Genomic DNA, 26,389 nt, shown 5'->3' on the forward strand with positions numbered 1-26,389 from the left:
CCCCTTCTCTCCTCAAGCTCCTCCCTCAGGCCCCGCCCCCGCGAACATCCAGCCTCAGGGCCTGCGGGGGAGGGGGGAGTCTTTGGCTCAGGCCCCGCCTCCTCCTTACCCCCTCCCCCGCTCCGCCTCCGGGTTCTTCACCCAGGTGGAGGAGGGGGGGGGGTCTCTCTGCCACTCCCCTAGGGCCGTCCCCTCTCCCAAGACCGCCCCCGCAGGCGCGCGCGCGTGTGTGTGTGTGCGAGGCCACGCCCCCTTCATCAGGCTCTTCTAGAGGGGGTATCTTCCGACCCTCCCCTAGAAGTTCCTTCCCTCCCCTTGGTCCTCTTCTCCCTGGCAGTGCCTCATCCCAGATCCCTCTCTTTGCACCCCTGAATCCTAAAGGGCTCCCCTAACCTGCACAAAACGGCCCTTCCTCCCAGGATGCTTCCTTTCGTCTCAGTCTTCCCGGATCGTCCCCCCTCCCCCATTTCTCTCCATATGAGTCCCCCACGCTGATCCCAGTGTCTCACCTCTCAGGCCTTCCCATTCCCTTCCCCCGAGTTTCCCCTTCCCTCTGACCCTCCGCATTGCAGCACAGGGGTCTCTTCCCCTCCCCCCCCCAGTTCTTACCTTTTCTCTGCTCTTTTTTCATTTTAAGGTTTCTCCTCCCCCATAACCTCATCGATGCTGCAATTTCCTGCATCTCCTTAGTTCTCAGGAACTCCCCCCCCATTGCCACGTATCTTCTCCCTTCTCCCCGACTCCTTCATTTCATTCCAGGGTATTCCCTTTCTAGCCTCAAGGGTCCTACTTCCCCGGAGGTATCTTTGGAGGTCCCTTGGCTTTCCTTACACCCTGGGAGAAGGGAAGGGATTCCATGCCTGTTCTCTGGGTTACCCATCTCTTTGTTGTCTTTTAGATTCTCTTGTGTTTCCCCATTCTCAGGATGCTGCCCATTAGGAAGCCAAGGAGTTTTCCCCTCAACTCTCCAGTCCTCTAGAATTTCCTACCTCAGACATTCTCATCCCTCCATTTCCGTGATTCTGAGATCCCCCTGCCTTTTCTCTGGAGATTTTTGCCTTCTGGACTAAATCTCCTTCCTATTTTAGCTTGGGGAATTCCTCTCTCTCTCTCCCTCCCTTAGGCCTGCTTTCCACGGAGATTGCCATTTTAAACCATAACCCTTTGGGGGGGGTGACTTGTGTCATTGAACTCTTGTAGCTACTGTGTATAAGAGACTCTGCTCCTGGGGCATATGGAGATACAAAGTAGGCCAGGCTCTTGGTCTGAAAGAGATGATGGGGGCAGGGGAGATGATATGTGCGCAGATAATCTAGTATAGAGGATGTGGGGGCAAGGGCAGGAGCTGGCAGGGCCTCTGTAAAGGGCACTTGGAGGGGCAGAAATCTCTACTGAAGGAAAGGAGGTAACCCCTGAATTGGGTCTAGTGAGGGGGCCTTCAGGGAGGAAGCAAAGGGGAGAGAGAGAAGGAAACCTTTATTTGAGGTTGGCTGCGGTTGATTGCAGAAGAGACTGGGACAGACACCTTCTGAGGACTGCTGGTTCCCAAAGTAGTGTGGGCTGCAGTCACAGTGGGCTTCTTCTTTCCTCTGATTCCTCCAGTCCTTGCTGGGAAGCCGGAGTGGGCCGAGGGGCCTGGGCATCTCAGGTGCTGTCTTTTTCTCACTTTTCTGCTTGCAAGAATACCCCCCTCTATTGGAGGAAGGTGATGGAAGATCCTTATTAAGATTTTGGGTTCAGTGCTGTGTAGAAAGAAAAATCTTGGCCTTAAATGTATTTGCATTGTCTTAGAACTAGTTTCACACAAATACAGAAGAATCTTCTCTGCTTTCCTGTGGGAAAGTGTTTGTGTTACATGCCATTTGGTGAATGTTATATTGGATTATAATCCAAAATAAGGGCTTTCATGGGGAACTCTGGCATTTAGGTAGTGCTTGGTACAAGGAGGAGCTTATTAGATGTTTGTGAAATTCAAGGTGGCTATGGCAATGATATCATTTTCCTCTTCCAGACTGGAGAGTGTGACAAGTTTGGTGCTGGCAGTTTGGTGTTATCTACCTTATGGTCCTCCCTGTGTATGTCTTCCCAGGCAGTATGGTTTCTGCCAGGCTTTCTCAGGCTACTGTAGTTCAGCATTTGGGGAAACCTCCCTTGCAAGAATGGTTCTGAGAGGCCATGATGTGGAATAGGAAGGGCACTAGACTAGTACTTAGACTTGGATGCCTTGTTTCCTATTGTGTGTGGGTGCCACTGGGCAGTTCCCTTAATCTCTGAACTGCAATTCCCTTGTGTGTAATATGAGACTCAGTGACCTGTGCCCTGTGTGCCATACGGTGCTCTGGAATGAATTGCGTGACCATAAAAGTATGTAGAAAGCCATAAAAAGTTATGTAAAATGTTATTAGGTTGCTCAGTGGATAGAGCCCAGTCCTGAAGTCAGGAAGACTCAAGTTCAAATCAGGCCTCAGATACTTTTTAGTTGTGGGACCCTGGGCAAGTAAGTCACTTACTCCTGTTTGCCTCAGTTTCCTCATCTGTAAAATGAGCTAGATAAGGAACTGGCAAACCACTCACAGATCTTTGCCAAACAAATCCCAAATCGGGTCATGGAGAGTCAGACACGGTAAAACAACTGAACAACAGTGTTGTTAGCCCTTCTTTCCTTCCTAGAATGAGTTCTAGTCATCTTTCTCTTCCAAAGCTAACAAAACTACTAATTCTAGAATGGCCTGGAAGAACTTTCTGTGATAGGAAAAATCAATTTTTTTTTTAAAGAAAGACTTATGCATTTCATTCTGTGTGCTTCTATTTTAAAATGCTTGGTAACTGAGTGTATAGGTTTATAAAGTAGTTTAACATGGCCACCAGTGAGGTCTTGACCTTGACTTCATGGCTAATTTTTGCTCTGGATATAGAATCTTTCAAAGGCAGGAATTTTAGGAATCTTGAAACAGTTTTGAACTTGAAGTTCATACTGCTGTTCTCTTATATGTCTAACAGAAGAACGTGCTTTAGTCTGCCTTATTTATCTTTCATCTCTAGCAACCTCTTTAACCTTTGATTGTAAAAGTGACACCTTTTTTTTTCTAAAAAAGGAGAGATGTCTTGCACCCATGGATGTGAAGTATATGGGTAAAATACATATTGGATATAATTTTTCCCAGTTATGTGGGACCTAATAGGAAGTTTAAGCCTTGGCAGACTTTCTCAGAGAAAATTTATGAATCTCTATGGCTTTAATCTGATTTCCTAGGCACATAGAGAAAATAAAAAATCCACTGACCTTCAAGCTGCCTAAGGGGAAAAAAAAACAAACCAGTGGCAGAGTGAAATTGCTTTGTTAATCTTTTGGTGAACTGGAAAAATGACAAATCAGCAGAATGAGCACTTAGGAATAAATCTCTTCCTCATTTCATATTCTAGTAAACATTTCTTAGATTCCTCATTGTCAGCATTATATACCATTATATGTTTGTCCAGGAATGTACAGCATGTTACAATGTGCGGTGAATCATTTTAACACCTCAAGACAGATATCAATTTGAGGAATTTCATGACTCAAAGCCATGCAAATTTCATTTAAAAAAATTCTGGCCTTATTTATTTAATTTGTTACATTTGAATGTTGAATTGATTTTACTATTTTCAGCTCCCATCTTATTCCCAGGTTATCTGTCCCCTTGCTGCAGATCTCCCCCCGGTCACTTGTTTCTCACTTCTTTCTCAATGGCATGGGCTTTGGGCATTTTGTTTCTTGATGATAAATATGGTTAAATAGATTTTCATGAAGTGACTACTTAATTGAATCATTCCCTTAGAAAGGGAAATGTTATAGCATAGAAGCATCATTCTTTATCTTAGTGGAATTCTTTTTTCTTTTCCTGTGTAGCTAGAGACCCAGTGGTAAAGTATTACATCAAAGTAATTTTGGGATTTTTGTGCTTTGGACAAAAACAACACAATAAAATAGCATTAACATAGTACTTTAAGGTTTGCAAAGCGCTTTACAAATATGTCATTTTTATCCTCACAATGACTCTAGAAAGCAGGTGTTCTTGTTATCTTAATCTTATACATTAGGAAACTGAGGCAGACAGTTTATCTGTCAAATCAAAAATGATTTGACCTTGGTTATACACCTAGCAAATGTCTGGACATGGATTTGAAATCAGATTTTCCTGACATCCGGTCAAGTGTTCTATCCATTGCTCCACCTTAATTGCTTCATTTTATATGCTAATTTGAACTTTAAAATAATTTTTAAATTACCCTGGCATGGATTCTGTCAATATAAAGTAATTATTAAATAAAAATTAAAAAAATAATTTTTAGTATGCTATAACTAAATAGTTCAACTTCTCTAGTACTGATTTCATATTATCTGATCTCTAAATATAGAAGTTTAGTGTCTTCTTTATTCCTTTCTTCTTTTAATTATTACCGATTTATCCTGTATATATTTGATTTGTATATATATTTGTTTTCCTGATATCTCTTTTTTTAGATTGTAAGCTCTTTGAGGGCAGAGACTATCTTTTACAAACCCTTTGTAAATCCAGCACCAAGCATGGTGTCTAGCACATAGCAGTCATTTAATATATACTTATTGGTTGGTTGATTCTTCTTTATGCTTAAATTTTCATTGTAGCTTGCTACTGATTTTTTTATATGATCACTAAGATAAATTTTTTCTTATTTATTCTTAGCCAAATTCCTGATTGACTCTCTAGAGTTTTCCCCAATTTTCTCTTCCATTCCCTTTTTTTTTGGTCTAGACCAGAATTTCTTAAACTTTTTACACATGTTATATCCCTTTCTTGCCTGAGAAATTGTGACCCTCCCAAATATATAGGTATATAAAATTTAGGTACACAAATCAAACATTTACTGATAATCATAAAGAAAATTTTTAAAAAACAATTCTTTGCTATATATAATTTTACCATTTATGAAAAATGAAAGCAAATTTGCATACTAATGAGATGAATATGCTTGTTTATTTTTACATAAAGAATCTTGGTAGAATATTTGATACCTTTTTGCAACTTTTACATTTATATGGAGTTTTAACCCAAAGTTTAGGAAACTATGGCCTAGACCTGCATGTGATTTAACCAAACTAGAGAATGTTCGTGACTTATTCATGGTCATATAGCTATTATGTGTCAGAAGCATATAATCTATATCAAATTGCTTGTCATCTTGGCGAGGGAAAAGGGGAGGAAGGAAGAAAATTTGGAATTCAAATGTAAAAATAAATGTTAAAAATTGTCTTTACATGTAATTGAAAAAATATTATTTTAATATTATTTATCAGAAGCAGAACTTGAATCCAGTTCTTCCTAAATCTAAAGGCAGCTCTCTGTTACATTAGCAGACTGGCCTCCTAGTTATTCTATACTTAAATTAATTAGCAAACATAGTTTTCTCAGGAAGAAACTGATAGTCTCTGTAGGAAAACAAAGTTTGTTGACTAATTAAAGTTTATGGGTAAAGAATGGGAGTAGACTGCAGTTTATTCCTGCTTTCTCATTCTGCCACTCTTGTCCATGTTCTTCCATAAGTCCTTTACCGTGAGCTGTCCAAAGCTCTTGATACTTCTCACACTCAAGGAAGAATGCTTTACTTTGGGTCATTTTGGACACTTAGTCTGGAGGAGCCAGGGGCCTCTTCTCACAATTATGGCTTTAAATGCATAAAGTAAAACATAATTGAATTTCAAAGGAACCCAAGTATATTGGAATACGGTAATCACAGTATTAAAAACCCCAGTTCATACACCCCTGGTTACGAACACCTGCTCTAAGTTTTTTTTTTTAATCATTTCACACTTTTTATGACTAGTATGCTTCCTTTTTCAGTTCCACATTTTTTGAATATTCTCTTTTCTGTGAAAAAAGGTAGGAATCTAGAGAGAGCTGGCCTCTTAGGTTAAAATTCTGCCTCAGACACTGGCTGTGATCTTGAGCAAGATTTCTGAATCTTCTATGCCCCTGAGACTTGAAGACCATAAATTGCAGAGCAGGTGCTGATGTGCCTTAGTAGAGGGTATTTCCTCACTCAAGAAACTCCCTTGTGAAATCTCAATGCAGACAAAAAGGAAAATATATATATATATATATATATATATTATGTTACTTGAGTTCAGCAATTGTGGATGATGTGCTTACAGTCTATGTAAATCAACTACCCACAAAATAAATAAATAAATAAATAAATAAATCAACCATGTATCTTTCCATTGGTTTTTGGGTCACTCACAATTTTTATTGTTGAGTAGAAATTGTTTCATGAAGCATAATTGTATTATCATCACTGGTCTTAAAAAGATGGGTCTTTGTATCAAGTTTGGGATATTGACTTTCAATGTACTTTCTCAAATTTGATTTAGACCATTCTTCTGTCTAATTCTGGGCCCAACTCATTGTCTGCTTGTCCAGGGTAGGATAGGATGATCAACTAACAGTGGAATAGTGCTTTTTTATCCATCTGGTTTTTTTCTTTATGGATTTTTCTGGAAATTCTTTCTTAGTGTTCAGGGATCTCATTAGGAGGTTCTGTAGAATTCTTAGTTTTTATGCAATCAGCACAATGTCATTGACAGACAAACTTTTTGGGAATCCTTCTTTTGGCTGAGATATGTCTAGGACACATCCAGAACATTAGTCCACATCTTTGGTGAGTATGGCTTTTTGTCTGAAACTTCACCTAACATTGACAATTGGGAGAGGTTGATTTAACAAAATTATCTCAGATGTATCTGTTAAGGAATCATAGGATCATGACACTAAGATTGGGATAGATCTCAGTGGCTGTCTAAATTAGTCTCTTTATTTGATAGATAAGAAAACTGAGGCCCAGGGAAATTCAGAGGTAGGATTTGAATCCAGAATCTCTGACTTTATTGCCAAGGCTTTTCCTGCAAAATTGTATTGCCTTGTATTCTTTGTGTGAGCTTATATTTGCAAGCCATCTTGTGGACAGGGAGCCTTGAATGCTGGGTTTTGCTTTCCTGAGTCAGATATTTTTTAATACACACAACAACAACCAGTGCATTAAGATCTTGTGTTCATTTATCTGACTGTGATGATATGGTCTGCTGGGGAAACTTTGTCATAGTTTTCATCAGTGACACTTTTGACAAAAGTGTAGAGCTTTTTCATAAAGATCTTAAGAGAGTGAGGGGAGAGTACATATGTAGGTTGGTAATTATTGATGTCCTGTTGACTGAAATTTTGGGCGAGACTTGGCATGATTTTTTTTTTATAATAACTTTTTATTGACAGAACCCATGCCTGGGTAATATTTTACAACATTATCCCTTGCACTCACTTCTGTTCCGATTTTTCCCCTCCCTCCACCCCCTTCCCCAGATGGCAGGCAGTCCTATACATGTTAAATATGTCACAGTATATTCTAGATACAATATATGTGTGCAGAACCGAACAGTTCTCTTGTTGTACAGAAGAGCTGGATTCAGAAGGTAAAAGTAACTCCGGGGGAAAAAAAACAAAAATGCAAACAGTTTACATTCATGTCCCAGTGTTCTTTCTTTGGGTGTAGCTGCTTCTGTCCATCCTTAATCAATTGAAACTGAATTAGCTCTCTTTATTCAAGAAATCCACTTCCATCAGAATACATCCTCAAACAGTATCGTTGTTGAAGTATATAATGATCTCCTGTTCTGCTCATTTCACTCAGCATCAGTTCATGTAAGTCTCTCCAAGCCTCTCTGTATTCATCCTGCTGGTCATTTCTTACAGAACAATAATATTCCATAACATCCATATATCACAATTTACTCAACCATTCTCCAATTGATGGGCATCCATTCATTTTCCAGTTTCTGGCCACTACAAACAGGGCTGCCACAAACATTTTGGCACATACAGGTCCCTTTCCCTTCTTTAGTATCTCTTTGGGGTATAATTGGCATGAGTTTTTGAAACTCTTTGGACTCTTCCTTTCTTTCAGACTTCTATAAGAACAGCCCCTCATTTCTTTCGGAATGGTGCTGCCTCCAGCATGATTTCTTATCCAGTTATTTTCCTCAATTTTACCTCAAGTAGTTGCACATTCTGGGTTGTTTTGACCTTTTTGTGGCAATGGCTTTATGTTTATACAAGTTTTATTTTTTGTGAAATGATAATCATCTGAATTTCTATCTTTAATATCTCCCAATAAGACAGAGGCTGTCTTGTTTTTGTCTTTGTATCCCTTTTACCTAACCCTGTATTTGGCACCTAGCAGTTGCTTAATAAATGCTTGAATTGAATTGATGAATTTCTCATCTCTTCCTTTCTGCCATTTACAAATCACTGAATACCAATTTGTTTCCAGTTTTGCCCCCACAAAAATATTTCTATAAATAGTTTGTCATGTATAGAGGGGACCTTTCCCCATGTATTTGCTAAAGAAAATCTTTCATTTCTTTTTAGTATATAGTAATATATAGTAATGGGATCTCTGGGGTAAAGAACATGGATCATTTAATCACTTAACTGGAATAATTCCAAATTATTTTTAAGAATCCTTGGACTAATTTGTAGTTCTACCAAAATATGGTATTACTTTGATCTCTATTTTCCAACATTTTTTTTTTAACCATTCTTTCTTTCCCATTTTCACACTGATATTATTGAATACCAATATGTGCATTGATACAAATTTCCAACCAAATTTGATTATTGCTGCTTTTCTGACTTAGCAGTATGTTTCTTGACTCTCACTCTCTCTTTTCTTCCCCAACTCCTCCACTTCACATTTGGAAGACAGAATCCCCAGCTTCGTTTCAGGCTAAACTCACATTAGACTTAGCTCTATTAGAAGGTTTTGCTGATCTCCTGGTTGTTAGTGCTTCTTCCTTCAGACTGTCAAGTTATATCCTTAAGCATAGCATATGTTTATCTTTCATTGGAATGCGTGCTCCTTGAGGGCAGCTTGGGGATGTAGTTTTTTTGTCTTGGTGGGTACCCTAAGTCTTCAACAAAGGCTTTTTGTATCAGCTTGGTAGTCTGATCACTTTTCTACATGTCAGCTTTCATGGCTCCCTTGGACATTCTCCAGGTCAAACATCCTCATTCCAAGGCAAGGCAACAAATATTTATTAAGCATCAGCTCTGTGCTGCTCTTGAGGAGTATATATTCTAATGGAGAAAGTAACACATAAAAGAGAATGAGAAAGGAGAAGGAAGATTCCCTCCCAGGCCCTTGGTGACAAAGTCCAGAGACTTAAGGCATGGCCCATCTGGGCCTTTCATTAAAATGGAATGACTGAGGACACATCAGTTTCCAAGTGGGGAGTTCAGTCATACTCTACAATTCAAGAGATTTGTCTTTACTTAGGGTACTTGGGCTATGGGAAAAACTGGAGAGATTGAGTAAGGACTGTTTGTAGAGTATTGCAAAAGAGATGGTTGTTCAGATGGATTGGAATAACTGGGCTCTAAGCTTCCCTCCAGCTCTGGGATTCTAGAATTCTGGGAAGATAAGGGAGAAAATTCTTTTACCAACCTGTTCACACTTATTGAATTGGGAAATTTAACAACTGGAAGGAATCTCAGAGACTTTCCAATTGATATACATGAGGTTTGAAGGAAGGAATTAGGTACATTTAATCTGAAGAAGAGAAGGTGAGGGGAAGGTAGAAGTACTATTTTCAAACATGTGAAGGACAGTCACATAAAAAAGTAAGCCCACTTTATTTGGTGGCTTCAGAGGGTAGAAGCAGAATTGCTCCTGAGGTGTTACTGAGGAAGTTCTGCCACAATCCATAAGGAAGAATGGAACTGTTCTCTTGTGAAACAGGCTGCTTTGTAGTTTCCTATTATATTTAACATTTGGAAAAGGGATGGATGATCACTGTCAGGAAGACTAAATCCAACAGTCTTTTCTCCATCCTCAAGTTTCTTGTCTTTTTCTGTAGTTTTTGTCTCTGTTGGTCTCCCCCTCCTTCTGTATATGCCTTCCTCCCTGGGTTTTCATGATGATACTCTTCTCTTATGATAGTGGTTCTCTTCCTAAATGATCTTTCCCAGTCTCCTTTGAATAATCATTATCCACATGCTACTCCTCATATGTGGATATATCCCAGAGCCCTGTCCTAGACCTTTTTTTTTTTTTTTTTTTTTAATAGAATCACAGTATTTGAAAGCTAGAAGGGACCTTAGCGGTCATTTTGTTCAGTTTACACTAAAAAAAAATCTTCGTTAGAACATACCTGACAGGTGACAATTAAGTCTTTACCTCTTGATATGAAGTGTTTCACTATAACACAGCTCTAATTGTTAGAAAGATTTTCCTAATATCAAGCCTAAATTTTCATTTTCACAACCTCTACTTATTGCTCCTGCTTTTGCCTTCTGAGCGTAAATAAAACAAATTGAATCCCCTTTCACATTATAGACCTTCAAATCAATATGCCTCCCCTGAACCTTCTCTTCTTCAGGCCAAATGTGCCTGATTCCTTTAATCTGTCATTATATATCATCTCCATGCATGAACAGTTTATTGTTGATTTGGAGGGAAAGCTGAGTCAGCACAGTTAGCAACGTGGATTAGAAAAGGAGTAGGCAGCTTTCAGAGACTTGATGCACAATCCTGCATTTGCTCATTTCAGTCAGAATACTCATAAACATCAGGGTTATGATGAAAATGAATGAAAAATTAGAATTCCATCAGGTTTACCAGCGGGATAGTTTGTCCAACTCTAAAAGTGGAGTTTAACTCCATCAAAAGTAAAGTGCAGGGGCAGCTATATGGTGCAGTGATGGTGCAGGAAAAAAAAAAGTAAAATGCAAACAAAGCTTAAAGAAATACAAGATTCTTCTTTCTCTCTCCCTCCCCCCCCCCCGCCCCCCAGGCAATTGGCGTTAAGTGACTTGCCCAGGGTCACAGAGCTAGAAAGTATTAAGTGTCTGAGGGCAGATTTGAACTCAGGTCCTCCTGACTTAAGGGCATTTGCCACCTAACTGTCCTGAGATGCAAGATTCTTGACTCAGAAGACAAACGATTCATTTTTATGCTTATAGTAATAATCCAAAGCGTTTTTACGATTTTCTGAAGACTCGTTATGGACCAAAGATCTATGGCAGGGGTCCTCAAACTACAGCCCGTGGTCCAGATGTGGCAGCTGAGGACGATTATTCCCCTCACCCAGGGCTATGCAGTTTCTTTATTTAAAGGCCCACAAAACAAAGTTTTTGTTTTTACTATAGTCCGGCCCTCCAGCAGTCTGAGGGACAGTGAACTGGCCCCCTATTTAAAAAGTTTGAGGCCCCTTGATATAGCTCAGGTACTCAGTGCTGATAGAGTCACACTGATCAGTGATAAGGACATGATCCTTGAGAGATAGTTGAACATTTCCATATTGTTCTCAATAGACTATCATCAACCAAGGCTAAAGCTGGTCACCAAATATCTCATATTTAAGTCAATCCCTGTGTAGCCAAACTTCCAACTAAAGCAGAGATTTTGAATGCCGTCGAGTTCCTCTCTTGTGGCAAAGTGCTTGATGCTGATTCCTCCCAATAGAGATGTGCATGGCAGGTGGTCTGTTGCTTATACAAAAGCTGACTGAAATATTTTGGCAGGAGGATGCTCTCCCCCAGGAGATCTAGGTGACTCTATTGGCCATCTCTGAAGTGAAAGAAAAGAGGTTCTTCTGTGACAATCACTAGAATGGGGCGGGAAAGGCAGAAATAGTCTCCCTTTTAGTTATTGCTGATAAAATTCTCACCAAAGACCTCCTTAACTGACTGGTCCTTCTGGAAGGTGATCATGTACCCAAGAGCCATTGTCCTTTGGAAAGGGTTGAGGAACTGCTGGCATAGTGTATGTTGCTGAACAACTCCAGGAGAAATGCCTGGAGCAGAATAGAGATCTGTATACAATGTTTGTTGACATGATCATGGTCTTTAATACTATCAGATATGAGGGCTTGTAGAATATCATGGTGAAATTTGGTAGCCTGGAGAAATTTATCAGTATTGTACATTAGTTTCATGAGGGCATTAAATGCACGCTTGCAAAGGTTCTGGATAAAGGCTGAGATACACAAGAGGATGAATCGATTCTCTGCTGCTTGTGCTAATTTTGGCCTGACAATTGACACCAAGAAAACAGGTTTTCTACTAGCCAGCCCTGCACCATTCATTGGTTACAGCAAATGGAAAAATTTTGAATGCTGTGGAGAAGTTTACTTACCTTGGCAGAATACTCTCTAGACATGTCCACAGAAATGGTGAGGTTAATGTATATATTGCCGGAGCTAGGTCTGCATTTGCAGACTGAAAAAGTCTGGCGGAGAAGAGATACCAGGTTGTATAGTTAACTTAAGAACTACAGAGCTGTTGGGTTGATTTCACTGTTATATGCCTATGAAACCTGTACAGTCAACCAGCGCCATATCAGAAAATTGTATTGCTTGTTTGACTTGTCTTAGGAAGATTCTAAAGATGTTTGGTTGTTTAATTGTTTCTAGTCATGTCTGATCCTCTGTGTCCCATTTGGGGTTTTCCTGGCAAAGATCCTGGAGTGGTTTGCCATTTCCTTCTCCAGCTCATTTTACAGATCAGGAAACTGAGGCAAATAAGGTGAAGTGACTTGCCCTGGATCACACAGCTAGGAAGTGTCTGAGAATTGACCTCATGAAAATTTGAGCTCATGATGAAGAAAAGTCTTCCTAACCCCAGGCCTGGCACTATCCACTGCACTATCTTCCTGAGTTTGTTTTGCTTAGCACTGATCCCTGCCATAATCTACCCTTCCTTGAATTCTGCTTCCTCTTTTCCTATTATTTCCCTGTTTAGTAAATGTAGTTTGGTATCTAACTGGGTGTGTATGTATGTGTTTTCTTCTGTTCTGTGACTGTTCAGATGAGCATGAAGTGCAAATGTTAGCTGCTGCCTCCCCTCGTACCTGATGTGATCATTTTGTGTGTAGACTACTGCTTGTGGAACTATATAGCTGAAATCATTTCCCCTAACCTTTCCTTCTTCCTTTGCAGGGTATTCCTCTTCTCTTCTCTTTCCCATTTTTTAAAAAAGATGATTAAGATATCAGAGGACTATCTCCAGGTTTCTGAACTTCCTTTGTGATTCCTGATGATTTTGGGACTTAGAGGGGACATTATCATTTCCCCTTATAAGACTGTAAGCATTTTATCCTTATTTAGTCCTTTATCATTGTTAGTGTTTATTGTCTAATATTTCTTTTAACTTCTTTGTTTGCACTTCAGAATTTCTGTGTAGCTCTGGCCTTTTTTAAAATCAGAAATGCTTGGAATTCTTCTATTCCATTTTTCCTGCTACAGGGTTATACTTGGTTTTGCTGGCTGAGTTATTTTTGGATCAAAGTCTATAATACATTCTAAGTCTCAGCTCTTTTAGAATGGTGGCTGCTAAACCATATATAATCCTGATTCTGGCTCTTCAGTGTTTGATTTTTTTTTTCCTGCCTGCTTGCAGTATATTTACTTTGGCTTGGGAACTTTGGATTTTGACTATAATGATCCTGGAAGTTTTTATTTTAGGTTTACTTTCAGGAGTTGATTGGTAGATTTTGTTTATTTATTCATTTTTAGGTCATACATGTACAAATCATGTAAACATATTTTCACATTGGTCGTTTTGTAAAAAAAAGAAACAAAAGGGCAAAGCTTGCAAAAACAACAACAACAAAATGAAAATAGTATGCTTTGATCTGAATTCAGACTCCATAGTTTTTTCTCTGGATGTGGATAGTATTTTTCACCATTTCATTTTATTTTTAAAATTGAATTTTATTCTCAGTTCTGAATTTTCTCTCTTCTACATTCTCTATTCTTTAATGAAAAAGCAAGAAAAATAAAGCCTATTATTTGTTGTCAAGCAGAACAAATTGCTGTTTTTTGATAGATAGAGTACTGAGTCAAGGAAGACCTGAATTCAAATCTGTCCTCAGGGACACTCTGTAACCATGAACAAGTCATTTAAAAAAAACCCTAAAATTCTTATTTGCCTCACTTTCCTCATCTGTAAAAAGGGGATAATAATAGTACTATTTTCCAGGTTTGTTCTGAGAATCAACTGAGGGAAGATTCCTTGAAACATAATGATTAGGTGGTCATGCTCGCTCTCTCTCTCTCTCTCTCTCTCTTTCTGTCTCTCTCTCTCTCTAGTCATAACTTTCAGATAGTTTAGTGATTCTTAACTTTTTTTTCTCTTTGATATGGTTTCTTTATTGTTTTTTTTTTCCATGAGTATCCTATAGTTTCTAATGTATTTTTTCATTCTTGACTTTACTTAAATATTTCTTGTTTTATGGAGTCATTGATTTTTCTGGTCCATTCTGATTTTGGGAGTTTGTTGTTTGGGCAAGATTTTCTATTTCTTGGGCCAAGCTGTTTCTCTTTCCAATTCTTTTTTTCATAACTCTCATTTTCTTTTCATTTTTTCCTTCCAGCACTCATTTAACTTGTAAAACATATTTTAAAAACTTAACTCCCCTCCCCCAAAACTCCTGACTTATCTCTTTTAGGAAAAAGTTAATTATGTGTCTCCACCTGTGTTTTCTTTGAGGTTTTGCTTGCAGATATTTAGGATTACAACATTCTCTTGTTGTAAATTTGTGTCTTGAATGGTCTTGTCACCATAATAAATATTTTTTAATGGTGGAATTCTATTTTTTTACTTTTGTTCATTCTTCCAGTTTACTTTCTGTTTTTAGGCCTGATCTTAGGACTAATCTGCTTTTCCCTTTGTTTCTAAAGGAAAGGTCTAGGCTAGTCTTGTTACTGCTTTTTTAAGGTATTCAGTATTGCATTATTCCAGGATCTTAGACACAGACTGGGTACCTGCAAGCTTTCAATGCTCCCCAGGTGGCCTGATCAAGAGAACAATCTGTTCTGTTATTTCTGAAGGCTTCAGACTAGTCTAGAAGCTGGAGATGATCTGTTTCTGGGGTCTGAGTTACACTGCTGCTATTTGCTTCTGAACTGCTTCCTTATGCAGTACTCAGGAGTGGTCACTCCTAATTCCTGGGTATAGCACCTTTTCTTAGTCCATCTTGGCTCTTTGATCTAGAACTGGGTTGCTACTCATTGGCACCTGTTCCTGCATTCTGTCCTTGATGCCCCAGTGGGCACATCCTCTTTTCCCTATGCATGGCTTCTGACCAGAACTTATTTGCACTATTTGCCTATCTTGCTGTCTGTGCCCTGAACTAGAAAAGCGGCTCATTGTGATTTTTTTTGCCCTTAGATTGCCCCATTTGGATTTGGTCTAGTGCATTTTCTAGATGTGTTTCAAAGTGTTTGCTGGATAGGGGGAGAATATGGGGAGTTGGGGGCAGATTTTCTATACTTCTTCCTACTTCTCCACCATTTTGGCTTTGCCAAATGCCAATTTCTATCAATGTTCTTAAACTGTTGCCAAGAACTGAACACAATGTTCCAGATATGAAGTATGACAAATTAGTATGAATTATTACCTCTCTTCTCAGGAGCTATGCCCCTTCTAATATAATCTAAGATGACATTAGATTTTTTGGCTATCATACCACATTCCTGATTCTTTTTGAGCTATCAGTTCATCAAAACTCCGAGATCCTTTTATATTTTTGAGGTTGACTTTTTTGTACCCAAGTATAAGATTTTATGTTTAGCCTAGTGAATTTCATCTTACTAGGTTTGGCTCAGTACCCTAGCCTGTTGTGAGCTTTTGGGCTCTTGACTCTGTCATCCAGCATGCTAGCTATTCCACCCAACTCCAGTCATTTTCATATTTGATGAGCATACTGTGTTCGCCTTTATACAAGTCACTGATAAAAATCTTAAACAGGAGGGAGCCAAATACAGATCTTTCTACTGGAAACTTCCTGCCACATTGACACTGACCTGTTAGAAATCTTTTGAGTCCTAATATCCAAATAGTTTTGAATCCATCTATTTGCATTATCACTGTAATCTATCTCTTTTCATCTATATTCTTTACAAGAATAGTCATCTGAGATAGTTTATCAAAAGCTTTGTTAAAATCTAGTTTAATATTCTGAACATTTCACAACATTTTGTTCATCTACTAGTTAAGTTAAAAATTTCTTGACAAAATTTGCTAGCTCTTTGTAATTACTGTTTTCCTTTCTAGATATCTGACAAGCACTTCTTTAGAGTTTTTTTTAGATTTTCCCCAGAAATCCTAGTGAAGGTCACTAGCTTTAGTTAGCTTACAGACCCTTCTCTTTCCATTTTTGAAAATCAGAATGTCTGCTTTTCTCCTACCTTGTTACATTGCTCCTCTTCTCTGTAATCCCTCACACATTTAGACAGGGGCTCTGCAGCCATTGTTGCTCATTATGTCATGCTCCAAGAGGGGGAGCAAAAAAAAAAAAAAAAAGAAAAAGAAAAAAAAAACCCAATGAAATGGGAAAAAAAAAAAAACCTAAGCAAACAAACACCTCCATAAAAAAAGGTGAAAATATTATGCTTTGATTCAGTCTCCATGGTTCTTTCTCTGGATGTAGGTGGCACTTTCCATTCCAAGTCTATTGGAATTGCCTTACATCACCTCATTGTTGAAAAGAGCCAAGTCCATCAGTTGATCATCATATAATCTTAATTGTGGTATACAGTGTTCTCCCAGTTCTGTCCAGCTCACTCAGCATTAGTTCATGTAAATCTTCCCAAGCTCTTCTGAAATCAGCCGACTCATTATTTCTTATAAAACAATATTATTCCGTTACATTCATAACTTATTCAGCCATTCCCCAACTGAGGGGCATCCACTCAGTCTCCAGTTTCTTGCCACTACAAAAAGAGTAACTACAAGCCTTTTTGCACATGTGGGTCCCTTTCCTTTCTTTAGGATCTCTTTGTGATATAAGAAACACTGCTGGATCAAAGGTCATGCACAGTTTGAGAGTTCTTTTGTGCGTATTGCTCTTCAGAATAGTTGGATTAGTTCACAACTTCACCAACAATGTATTAGTGTTCCAGTTTTCCTGTCATCTTAGCCAGTTTGAGAGATGTGAAGTAGTATGAGCTTGAGCATTCTTGACACTCTATGAGAATGGTGCTAGTCTTTTCTATTCACTCCTTGCTACCTAGCCTTTTCTTCTATCTTCTCTAAATTTCTTTTTTAAAATCCAGTTGTTTGATGAGTTCTGTCTGTATCTACATTGGTTTCTTCAGATAAGTTATTCCTCCTCATTGAAATTGTTTCCCTTTACATCTACAGTATTCTATCTCATCAGCTCTTCTTGAATCGAACTATGATCTCTATGGTGAAAGTGCTTAAAGTCAGCCCTCATCTTTTTCTTGAGTTCCATTTGTACATTTCCAGCTGCCTCCTTAATAGTGTTCTGCATGTATCAGACTTAATATCTATTGCCAACTCTTTATCTTTCTTTCTCAATCCATTCTCCTCCTAAGTTCTCATTTCTGTTTGGTGCAGAAATCCTCTAGTCGCTCAGGCTTGTGACCTTGGAATCATTCTTTAATCTTAATTTTCATTCTTTCCTGGCACTTCTCCCCACACCTCCTTTCCCCAGTTGGTTGACCAGTCTTGTTGATGTCACTTCTCTTATATCTGTCATCTTTCCCTTTCTTTGTATACCACAACTACCCTAATTTAGTCTGGTCCATATCACTACTTACTTCGATCACTATAATATACTCATAATTGGTTTTTCTTCCTCCAGTCTCTCCTTTCTCCAATATATCTATCATATAGTTGCTATTATTGAGAATCCTAAAATACAGTTTGGACTGTGTCATTCTATCCCTCTCCCCCGTTATTTATTTATGATGTACATTGTTTTATGAATCATGCTGGGAGAGAAAAATCAGGACAAAAGGGCAAAACCATGGGAGAGGAAAAAAAAAACAGAAAAAAGAAGTGAACATAGCATGTGTTGATTTACATTTACATTCAATCTCCATAGTTCTTTTTCTGGATGCAGATGGCATTTTCTGTCCAAAGTCTATTGGGATTGCTTTGAATCACTGAAAAGAACCAAGTCTTTCATGATTGATCATTGCACATTCTTGCTGCTGTTGTGTACAATGTATTCCTGGTTGTTTTGCTCAGCATCAGTTCTTTTTTTTTTTTTTTTTTTTTTAATAACTTTTTATTGACAGAACCCATGTAGGGTAATTTTTTACAACATTATCCCTTGCACTCGCTTCTGTTCCAATTTTTCCCCTCCCTCCCTCCACCCCCTCCCCCAGATGGCAGGCAGTCCTTTATATGTTAAATAGGTTACAGTATATCCTAGATACAATATATATGTGCAGAACCGAACAGTTCTCTTGTTGCACAGGGAGAATTGGATTCAGAAAGTATAAATAATCCGGGAAGAAAAACAAAAATGCAAGCAGTTTATATTCATTTCCCAGTGTTCTTTCTTTGGGTGCAGTTGCTTCTGTCCATCCTTGATCAATTGAAACTGAATTAGCTCTCTTTATGAAGAAATCCACTTCCATCAGAATACATCCTCAAAGAGTATCGTTGTTGAGGTATATAATGATCTCCTGGTTCTGCTCGTTTCACTTAGCATCAGTTTATGTAAGTCTCTCCAAGCCTCTCTGTATTCATCCTGCTGGTCATTTCTTACAGAACAATAATATTCCATGACGTTCATATACCACAATTTACTCAACCATTCTCCAATTGATGGGCATCCATTCATTTTCCATCTTCTAGCCACTACAAACAGGGCTGCCACAAACATTTTGGCACCTACAGGTCCCTTTCCCTTCTTTAGTATCTCTTTGGGGTGTAAGCCCAGTAGAAACACTGCTGGATCAAAGGGTATGCACAGTTTGATAACTTTTTGAGCATAGTTCCAAATTCAGCATCAGTTCTTATAGATCTTTCAAGGGCTTTCTAAAACTAGCTTGTTCATCATTTTTTATAGAACAATAATATTCCATTATGTTTATGTACCACAACTTGTTTAACCATTCCCCAACTGATAGATAGACATCTATTCATTTTCCAATTCTTTGCTACCACAAAAAGAGCTGCCACAAACATTTTTGTACATGTTGGTTCTTTTCCCTCCTTTATAAATTTCCTTGGGATACAGACCCAGTAATGGCACTGGATCATCGCAGATTCTTGCTGTTATTTTGTTCAATGTATTACTGGTTCTGCTTGTTTCGCTCAGCATCAATTCATGTAAATCTTTCTAGGCTTTTCTAAAGTCATCTTGTTTATTATGACTGTGTCACTCTTTAGCTCAACATTGTCTTTAGGTTAAAACATAACGTTTGTGTTTCTCTAAAATAACAATTTCTTCCAAACCTCACTAACTTACTATGCCATTCACCACAGTAGCTCTTCCAAATCTTCTCATCCCTCTTTAAATCTTTTTTGGCTTTCGCTCCTTCCATTCTCTCATGCTGAGAACCTTCTCTCATGTTAAAAAATTGAGGCCATTCACCATGACCTCACTCTTCTTATGTCACATGACCTAGATGCCTTCTACTACCTCTTCCTTCAAACACCTGTGTATGCATAAATGACCTCATATTATCCTGCCTTTCCCCTTTATCATCCCCTTTCTCTTGCTGATCTTGAGTCAGTCCTTGGCTGCTGATGGCTTTCCTTTGTCCTACAAATATGCTTATGGCTTCCCTATTCTCAAAAAACACTCACTTGATTCATCCTATGATGATGGATCACTCCATATTTCAGGCCTTCTTTGGCTGATCTTGGGAAGGCTATGGAATAGGTGTTTCTGCTTTTTTGCCTCTCACTCTCTTCTTAACTCTATAGTCCATCTTCTGACTTTGTGATTCAGCTCAAACTTCCCTTCTCAAAGCGAATACAAATCTCTCAGTTGCCAAATCTAATGGCCTTTTCTCAATCTTTGTCCATTTTGACTTCTCTGAAATCTCCGACATTGTCTATCACCCTATTCTTGATGTTCTCCTTTTGAGTTTTCAGCACTTTGCTATTTTCTGATTCTCCTTCCTAACTGAGCACTCCTGTCACTCTCCTTTGCTGGTTTTTATCCAGGTCATGTCCACTGACTATTCTGGGTTCTGGGCTCTTTTACTCTTCTCCCTATATATTATTTTACTTAGTGATTTCATTAGCTCCAGTAAACTCAGTTTTCATCTTTATGCTGGAGATTTTCAAATCTGTTTATCTAGCCTTAATTTCTCTTCTGAACTTTGGACTTGCATCTTTATTTTTTAAAAAAAACTTTTTATTTTTAAAACATATGCATAGATAGTTTTCAACATTCACTCTTGCAAAACCTTGTGTTCCAAATTTTTTTCCCTCCCTTCCTTTCCAAGAAAAATCAGATCAAAAAGGAAAAAAATGAGAAAGAAAACAAAATTCAAGCAAACAACAAAAGTGAAAATATACTGTGTATAAAATATATATAGTATACTATATAGTATATGATTCATACTCAGTCCCCACAGCTATCCCCCTGGGTGCAGATGGCTCTCTTCATTGCAAGACCATTGGAATTGGCCTGAATCACCTCATTGTTGAAAAGAACCACATTCTTCAGAATTGATCATCGCATAATCTTGTTCTTGTGTGCAATGATCTCCTGATTCTGCTCACTTCACTTAGCATTAGTTCATGTAAATCTCTCCAAACTTCTCTGAAATCATTCTGCTGATGGTTTCTTATAGAACAATAATATTCCATCACATTCATACCCCATACCTTATTCAGCTGATGGGCCTCCACTCAGTTTCCAGTTTTTTGCCACTTCTTAAAAAGGGCTGCCACAAACATTTTTGCACATGTGGGTCCCTTTCTTTTTTTTTTTTTTTTTAAATGATCTTTTTGGGATAAAGTGGGCTTGAATCTTTAGCTCCTGTTAGACATCTTGAATTAGATCTCATCTTTAGCTCCTCATTCTTTCACCCTCATATTCAAATCTGTTTCCAAGTTGTAATGATTTTAACTTTACAATATCTCTCAGATATGTCCCATTCTCTCCTCTGACACCATCACCACCTTTCTACACACTTATCACTTCATACATGGACTATTGTACTAGCTGCTACATCCTCCATTCCGCTGTCAAAGTGATCTTCCTAAAGTGAAGGTCTTGTCTGTGTCACTTAATCCATTTCTCTGGCTTTGTCAAGCCCTTAAGTGTTTAAAACCTTTCATAACCTGCCTCACTTCCTTCCTCTCTTCTTGTGTCTCCCTCTCCCCCCATGTACTTTTCTCTTGAGGGTTAATGGCCTACTTGTTCTTTCTCAAATAAGACATTTCATCTTCCTACTCTGAGCGTTTTCATGGGTTATGCATGTGATTATTCTTTATCTTCACTTTATCTCCATCTCCTGGCTTCCTTTAGTTCTACAGGAAACTTTTCTAGACCTTCTTAATGCTAGCAGTGACTTTCTCTCAATCTCCATATTTTTTGTGTATAGTTTGATGGCACAGAGTTGTTTGCATGTTATCGCCCTCATTAGACTGCTGCCTTTCTTTGTCTCCCCAGAACTTAGTGCAGGGTGCCTGCTGCGTAGTAGGCACTTAGTAAATGTTTATTGACTGCCTCTGCTTGATATTGAAAGTCCTTCTTATTCTGGCTCCAGTCCACCTTTTCAGATTAAAAACACATCTCACAGAATGGAGGAGGCCTTTGGTACTCTGAAGCCTAGCCAAACTGACTTCTTTGCCGATACCATGTATCTCATGCTCAATTTCTCACCTGGGTGCCCTTGAGTGATGTGTAAAATGCTCTCTTTTCTCAATTCTCCCTTTTGGCATCCTTTGCTCCATTCAAGGTTCTTTAGGACCTATCTCCTCCAAGAAGTTTTCCCGATTCCTTCATTTTTTAGTGAGTGACTCCCAGCTCCTCAAATCACTCCAAATCAGAATTAAAATGTAAGTTCCTTGAAGGTAGGAACTATCTTTTGTATATCCAGTATCTTTCATAGTGAAAAATAGTAGACCTTTAATAAATTTTTATTGCTTTTTTTTTTTTTTTTGATGATATCCAGGTTTTTGTACATTGGGAGAGTAGTACATTATTGAGGCCAGAAGACCTAAAGATTGTAAGCTCCTTGAGGGCAGGGCCTTCCTGTTGCCTTTTTTTGTATCCTTAGCACTTAGAACAGTGCCTGGCATATAGTAGGTATTTAATAAATGTTTATTGGTTGATATATTTTGTTTTTACATTATCTAGATTTCCTCCAGTATCTCTTTCCCTCTTTCTTTCCAGGAAGCCATTCTTTGTAACAAACTGTTTTTCTATGAAATGAAAAAGAGGCAGGTGAGAAAAAAAATTCAGTAAAACCAATCAGTACATTGAAAAAAATCTGGCATTATATGCAGTGCACCACACCTGTGGATCCCTTGCTCTGCAGAGGAGTTCAGGTACTTGTCTGCTTGTTCTTTGTAATTTCACAACAGTCCAGAAAATCTCTTAAGATCTAAGCTTTTATGATTCTACTCTAGATTTTGGAGCAGGGAATTGGCGGCTGTGTGAGCTCAAAAGTAAAAAACTTGTTTCAAAGAACCTAACTCAGTTTTAAGAATCATATTTTGATATGTCTGAAGCTAAAATATCATTGTGTACATGTGGGGAAAATTTCATAGGAAATGACAGCTTTTCTGGCTTCAATGAAAAGTGAAGCTTAGCCTTTGACAGCATAGCACTCAACAGCATAGCACTCAACAGCATAGCAATTACTTCTATTTTTAATTAAGCAATCATCCTGAAATGTATGTAATGGACACATTTACTGCTTTGAGTCCTAGAAACAATGCTTGTTGAACATGTAAACTCACGTGATTGGTTTGGCCAACCCAAAGCCCGCATATTAATATCCATATATGAATCCTGAAGACTCTTTAGGCTTATAGGACTTCACATGTACCAGATGTACCCTGGTTGGCTTTTGGATAAATTCCTTACTCCTAAGCATGTGGAAACTGCTGTAGAAATAGAGAAGAAGGTGACAGTGTTAATATGCCTGGATCTGGATTCCATTCCTAGCTCAGAGAGTTTAAAGACCATTTACTTTCTTTCTTAAGAGAGTTTTTGCCTTCTTTCTGTGCCCTTTTCAGGATACCCTGGTGAATGTCCTTGATTGGAGAAAATGGAGATTGCAGAATTTTGTCAGTTTTGAGCACCTTTCTTCTCCCCCATGTATTTTAACTCTCTGGGCTTGACACAGCTGTCCTTGTTACCTTATGTGATTTGTTTGGCAGAGATAAGTGAATGGGATGACAGACTGGATTTTTGAATGATAGTGAACAATATTAAAGAACAGTTGGTACATCTTTTGTGTTGTAGCTTTTAGCACATCTTTTACATTAATTAATGTCTGGGATTCACATCTGCCAGAGATGAGTGAGGAATGACTGCCAGCTTTTAGCCTAAGTGGAAATTTGTTTTTCCAGAATTTATTTCCTGACTTCAGGGGAGTGAGTGATACAAGGGTTGGAGAAGAGCCATTAGTCATGTAGTGTAATAGGTGACAAATATTCACATTTTAGTTAGAAAAACATTTTTTTTGTCTTTTACATGCTTTTTTAAAAATAGCTTTTTATTTTTCCAAATACATGCAAAAATAGTTTTTAGCATCTTTGCAAAACCTTATGTTCTAAATTTTTCTCCCTTCCTTCCCCTAATCCTCTTCCATAGACAGCAAGCAATCCAATATAGGTTAAACATGTACAGTTATTGGTATCTTTTAATTTTCTTCTAGGCCCCTCCCCTCTTTATCCCTCATAAAGCAAATTTCAGCTCTTTGTTTAAAAAATGTTTTCCTCTTGTTGGGAAAATAAATTAACTCCAAATATCAATTAAAATCAGCTCAAAGATAGCAAACTAGTTTATCCAGGTAATAGAAGAAAAACCAGTTTTGTGAGGGAAACTTCCCTTTTGAGCTTCCCAGTTTATTAACCAGTTGTAAACAAATTACTTGAAAAAATTTGTTGTAACTTTGTAAACCACATTATTATTTAGATATCTGAAATCTCTCAACGACTCATTTATATTCCTGAGAATAAGACTGATCACTCATTATCCTTGGTTTGATGAAATTTGAATGTGGTTTTCTAAAATGGAGCAACCTATCTACTTAAGCATACTTAGCCAGCTTCCAAATCTTCTTCCTACTTATCTTATGACACTATTCCACCACCCCACCCCCAATCCCCACCCCCCATATCCAGTTGATTGCTAGCTGCTCCCAAGTGTACCTATCAACATTTCTTGGACTATCACCTTAATTCCTTTCTATTATCTCTACTTTGGACTATCAAAATTTATGTTTGTTTCAGCAGAGCAGGTGAGAGTATAATTTCCAATATGGACAGAGGGAGAGAAGGAAGGAAGGATTTGCCCATTGCTCAACTACATCTGACCAGTTGGGTCCCCCAGTAACTACTTCTCACAGATTGTTGTGGGATTTATAGGCTATATTTCTTTTTTTTAAGGATCATGCCTTAAATCCATGTCATTCTTGCTGTCACTGATTGGCCAGCACTAGGACAGAGAAAGTCTCACTTGGTCTTTGCTTGGGTTTTGATAGCTTAGTCATTCAAATCCAGTCCTAGGCACTTAACAATTACTGGCTTCCTGACAGTGGACAAATCATTTAAGCCCAATTGCTTCAAGAACAAATAAACAAAAAAGAAAGTAAGCTCAAGATAGCTTAGAGTTGAGTGTAAATAACAAATGTTTCTGTTTTGGCCAGAAACCCTGAGAGTGTTCCCTTCTCAGTTTGATATATATATTTTTTAACTAGGTAAAAGAGGCCCTTTTTACTTCGTTTCTTACCTAGACCTTAATGGCTGAATGCACATTGCCTCAGACTGAAATCTGGAAAAGACCTTAGCTTAAAAAAACCATAGTCTCCCATTGTATCCGGGGCCCTCTCCAGTCATCCTGGATCCATATTTGGTCACTGGTCAAAGATGATTCTGGAGAATAGAGAGAGGCAGGTGACCTGGCTCAGGCTGACACTTAAATCCAATTCACTTGTGTGTCATGGTATCACCTTCTCTTTGAGAATGAAGGACGAACAACAGCAACAATTGCTTGGACTGTGTATTGTTGAAAAAGGTTATCCTCCTGTCCTCCAGGATTTTACATTTTTATGGGGGAAGACAAGGTAGAAATTAATGCCGTGGTCTCTTCATTGCTATCCTTGATTGATCCGTCCTCCACCAAGCTGCCAAAGTGGTTCCCTACAGCTCAGCTTTGACCATGTTACTCCTTTGTCTGTCAGCTCCTAAAGCTCCATATTTCCTCTAGGATAAAATATAAAATTCTCTGTTATATAAAGCCCTTCCCAACCTGGCTCCCCTATCTTTCCAGACTTACTATCCGTTATTACCCTTCATGCATTCTGCAATCTAATCACATTGGCCTTCTTGGGTGTAGCTTAAATAGAGCACTTCATTTCCTGTCCCTGTACATTTATTTGCCTTGGCCTTCCCCACAGGCCTGCCATTCATTCCACATCACCTCTGCCTTTTAGAATGCCTGACTGCCTTTAAAGCTGTATCCAGCTATCACCTCTCCATGAAGCTTTTCCTGAGCCTTCTCTGCACCCCCATTTGCTACAGTAACTTTTCCAATTCCCATCTCCACAAATTATGGTATATTCATTTTGAATGTATTGTATTTACATTTCTACATGTTCCCAAATCCCATCTTGCCCCTCTCTATAGAATGTAACCTCTTTTAGGACAGGGATATATTGTGTATTGCATTTATATTTATAGTCTGTGCTTAGCACTGGCCTGAATTAGTAAAATCTGGATTCAAGACCTACTTCTGTGGTACTATGGTCTTGGGCAAGTGACTTTTCCTCTCAGTGCCCTATATTACTTGGGAAATTGCATATCTCAAATGTTGAAGGGAAAAATTACAGATACAGATCACACCTCCCTGCCATACTGCTACTTCTTGGACAATACATCTCAACTGCTTGTATCTAACTGCTCTGAAGATCTGAACCCTTGCAATCTTATCCAAATGCAGTTTAGTGGTGGGATAGAAATTTTTAATTGTCATTGTTCAAAAAATGCACACATTTTTGCAAGAAAATTGAACTACATTAGGATCTAAAACTACTGCTGATATAAATAGATTTGAAAAATAATTCCAAAACAAATAAATGTATTCTAGAATTTATACTTAAATCATATTTTTAAAAATTATAACTTTTTTATTGATAGTACATATGCATAGGTAATTTTTTACAACATTTATCCCTTGCACTCACTTCTGTTCCGATTTTTCCCTTCCCTCCCTCCACCCTTTCCTGTGGATGGCAGGCAGTCTTATACATGTTAAATATGTTATAGTTTATCCTAGATACAATATATGTGTGCAGAACCAAACAATTCTCTTGTTGCATAGGAAGAATTGGGTTCAGAAGGTAAAAATAACCTGGGAAGAAAAACAA

At 38.3% G+C, this 26,389-nt stretch overlaps 1 protein-coding gene across 3 annotated transcripts in view; it reads left to right on the forward strand.

Moving 5' to 3' along the window:
* The window catches only part of TESK2 (testis associated actin remodelling kinase 2), a 161,508-nt gene that overhangs the window by 317 nt on the left and 134,802 nt on the right, over positions 1-26,389 (forward strand). The window contains exon 1 of one of the 3 annotated variants that reach the window (XM_051999876.1): positions 13,065-13,151. The exons of the other annotated variants lie outside the window; for them this stretch is intronic. The gene's annotated coding sequence lies outside the window, so the exon portion shown is untranslated. Of the gene's footprint in view, positions 1-13,064; positions 13,152-26,389 lie in introns of those variants that run through there. 3 annotated transcript variants of the gene reach the window in all.

Source organism: Antechinus flavipes, chromosome 4 (assembly GCF_016432865.1).
Source record: "Antechinus flavipes isolate AdamAnt ecotype Samford, QLD, Australia chromosome 4, AdamAnt_v2, whole genome shotgun sequence".
NCBI classification, from domain to species: domain Eukaryota; kingdom Metazoa; phylum Chordata; class Mammalia; order Dasyuromorphia; family Dasyuridae; genus Antechinus; species Antechinus flavipes.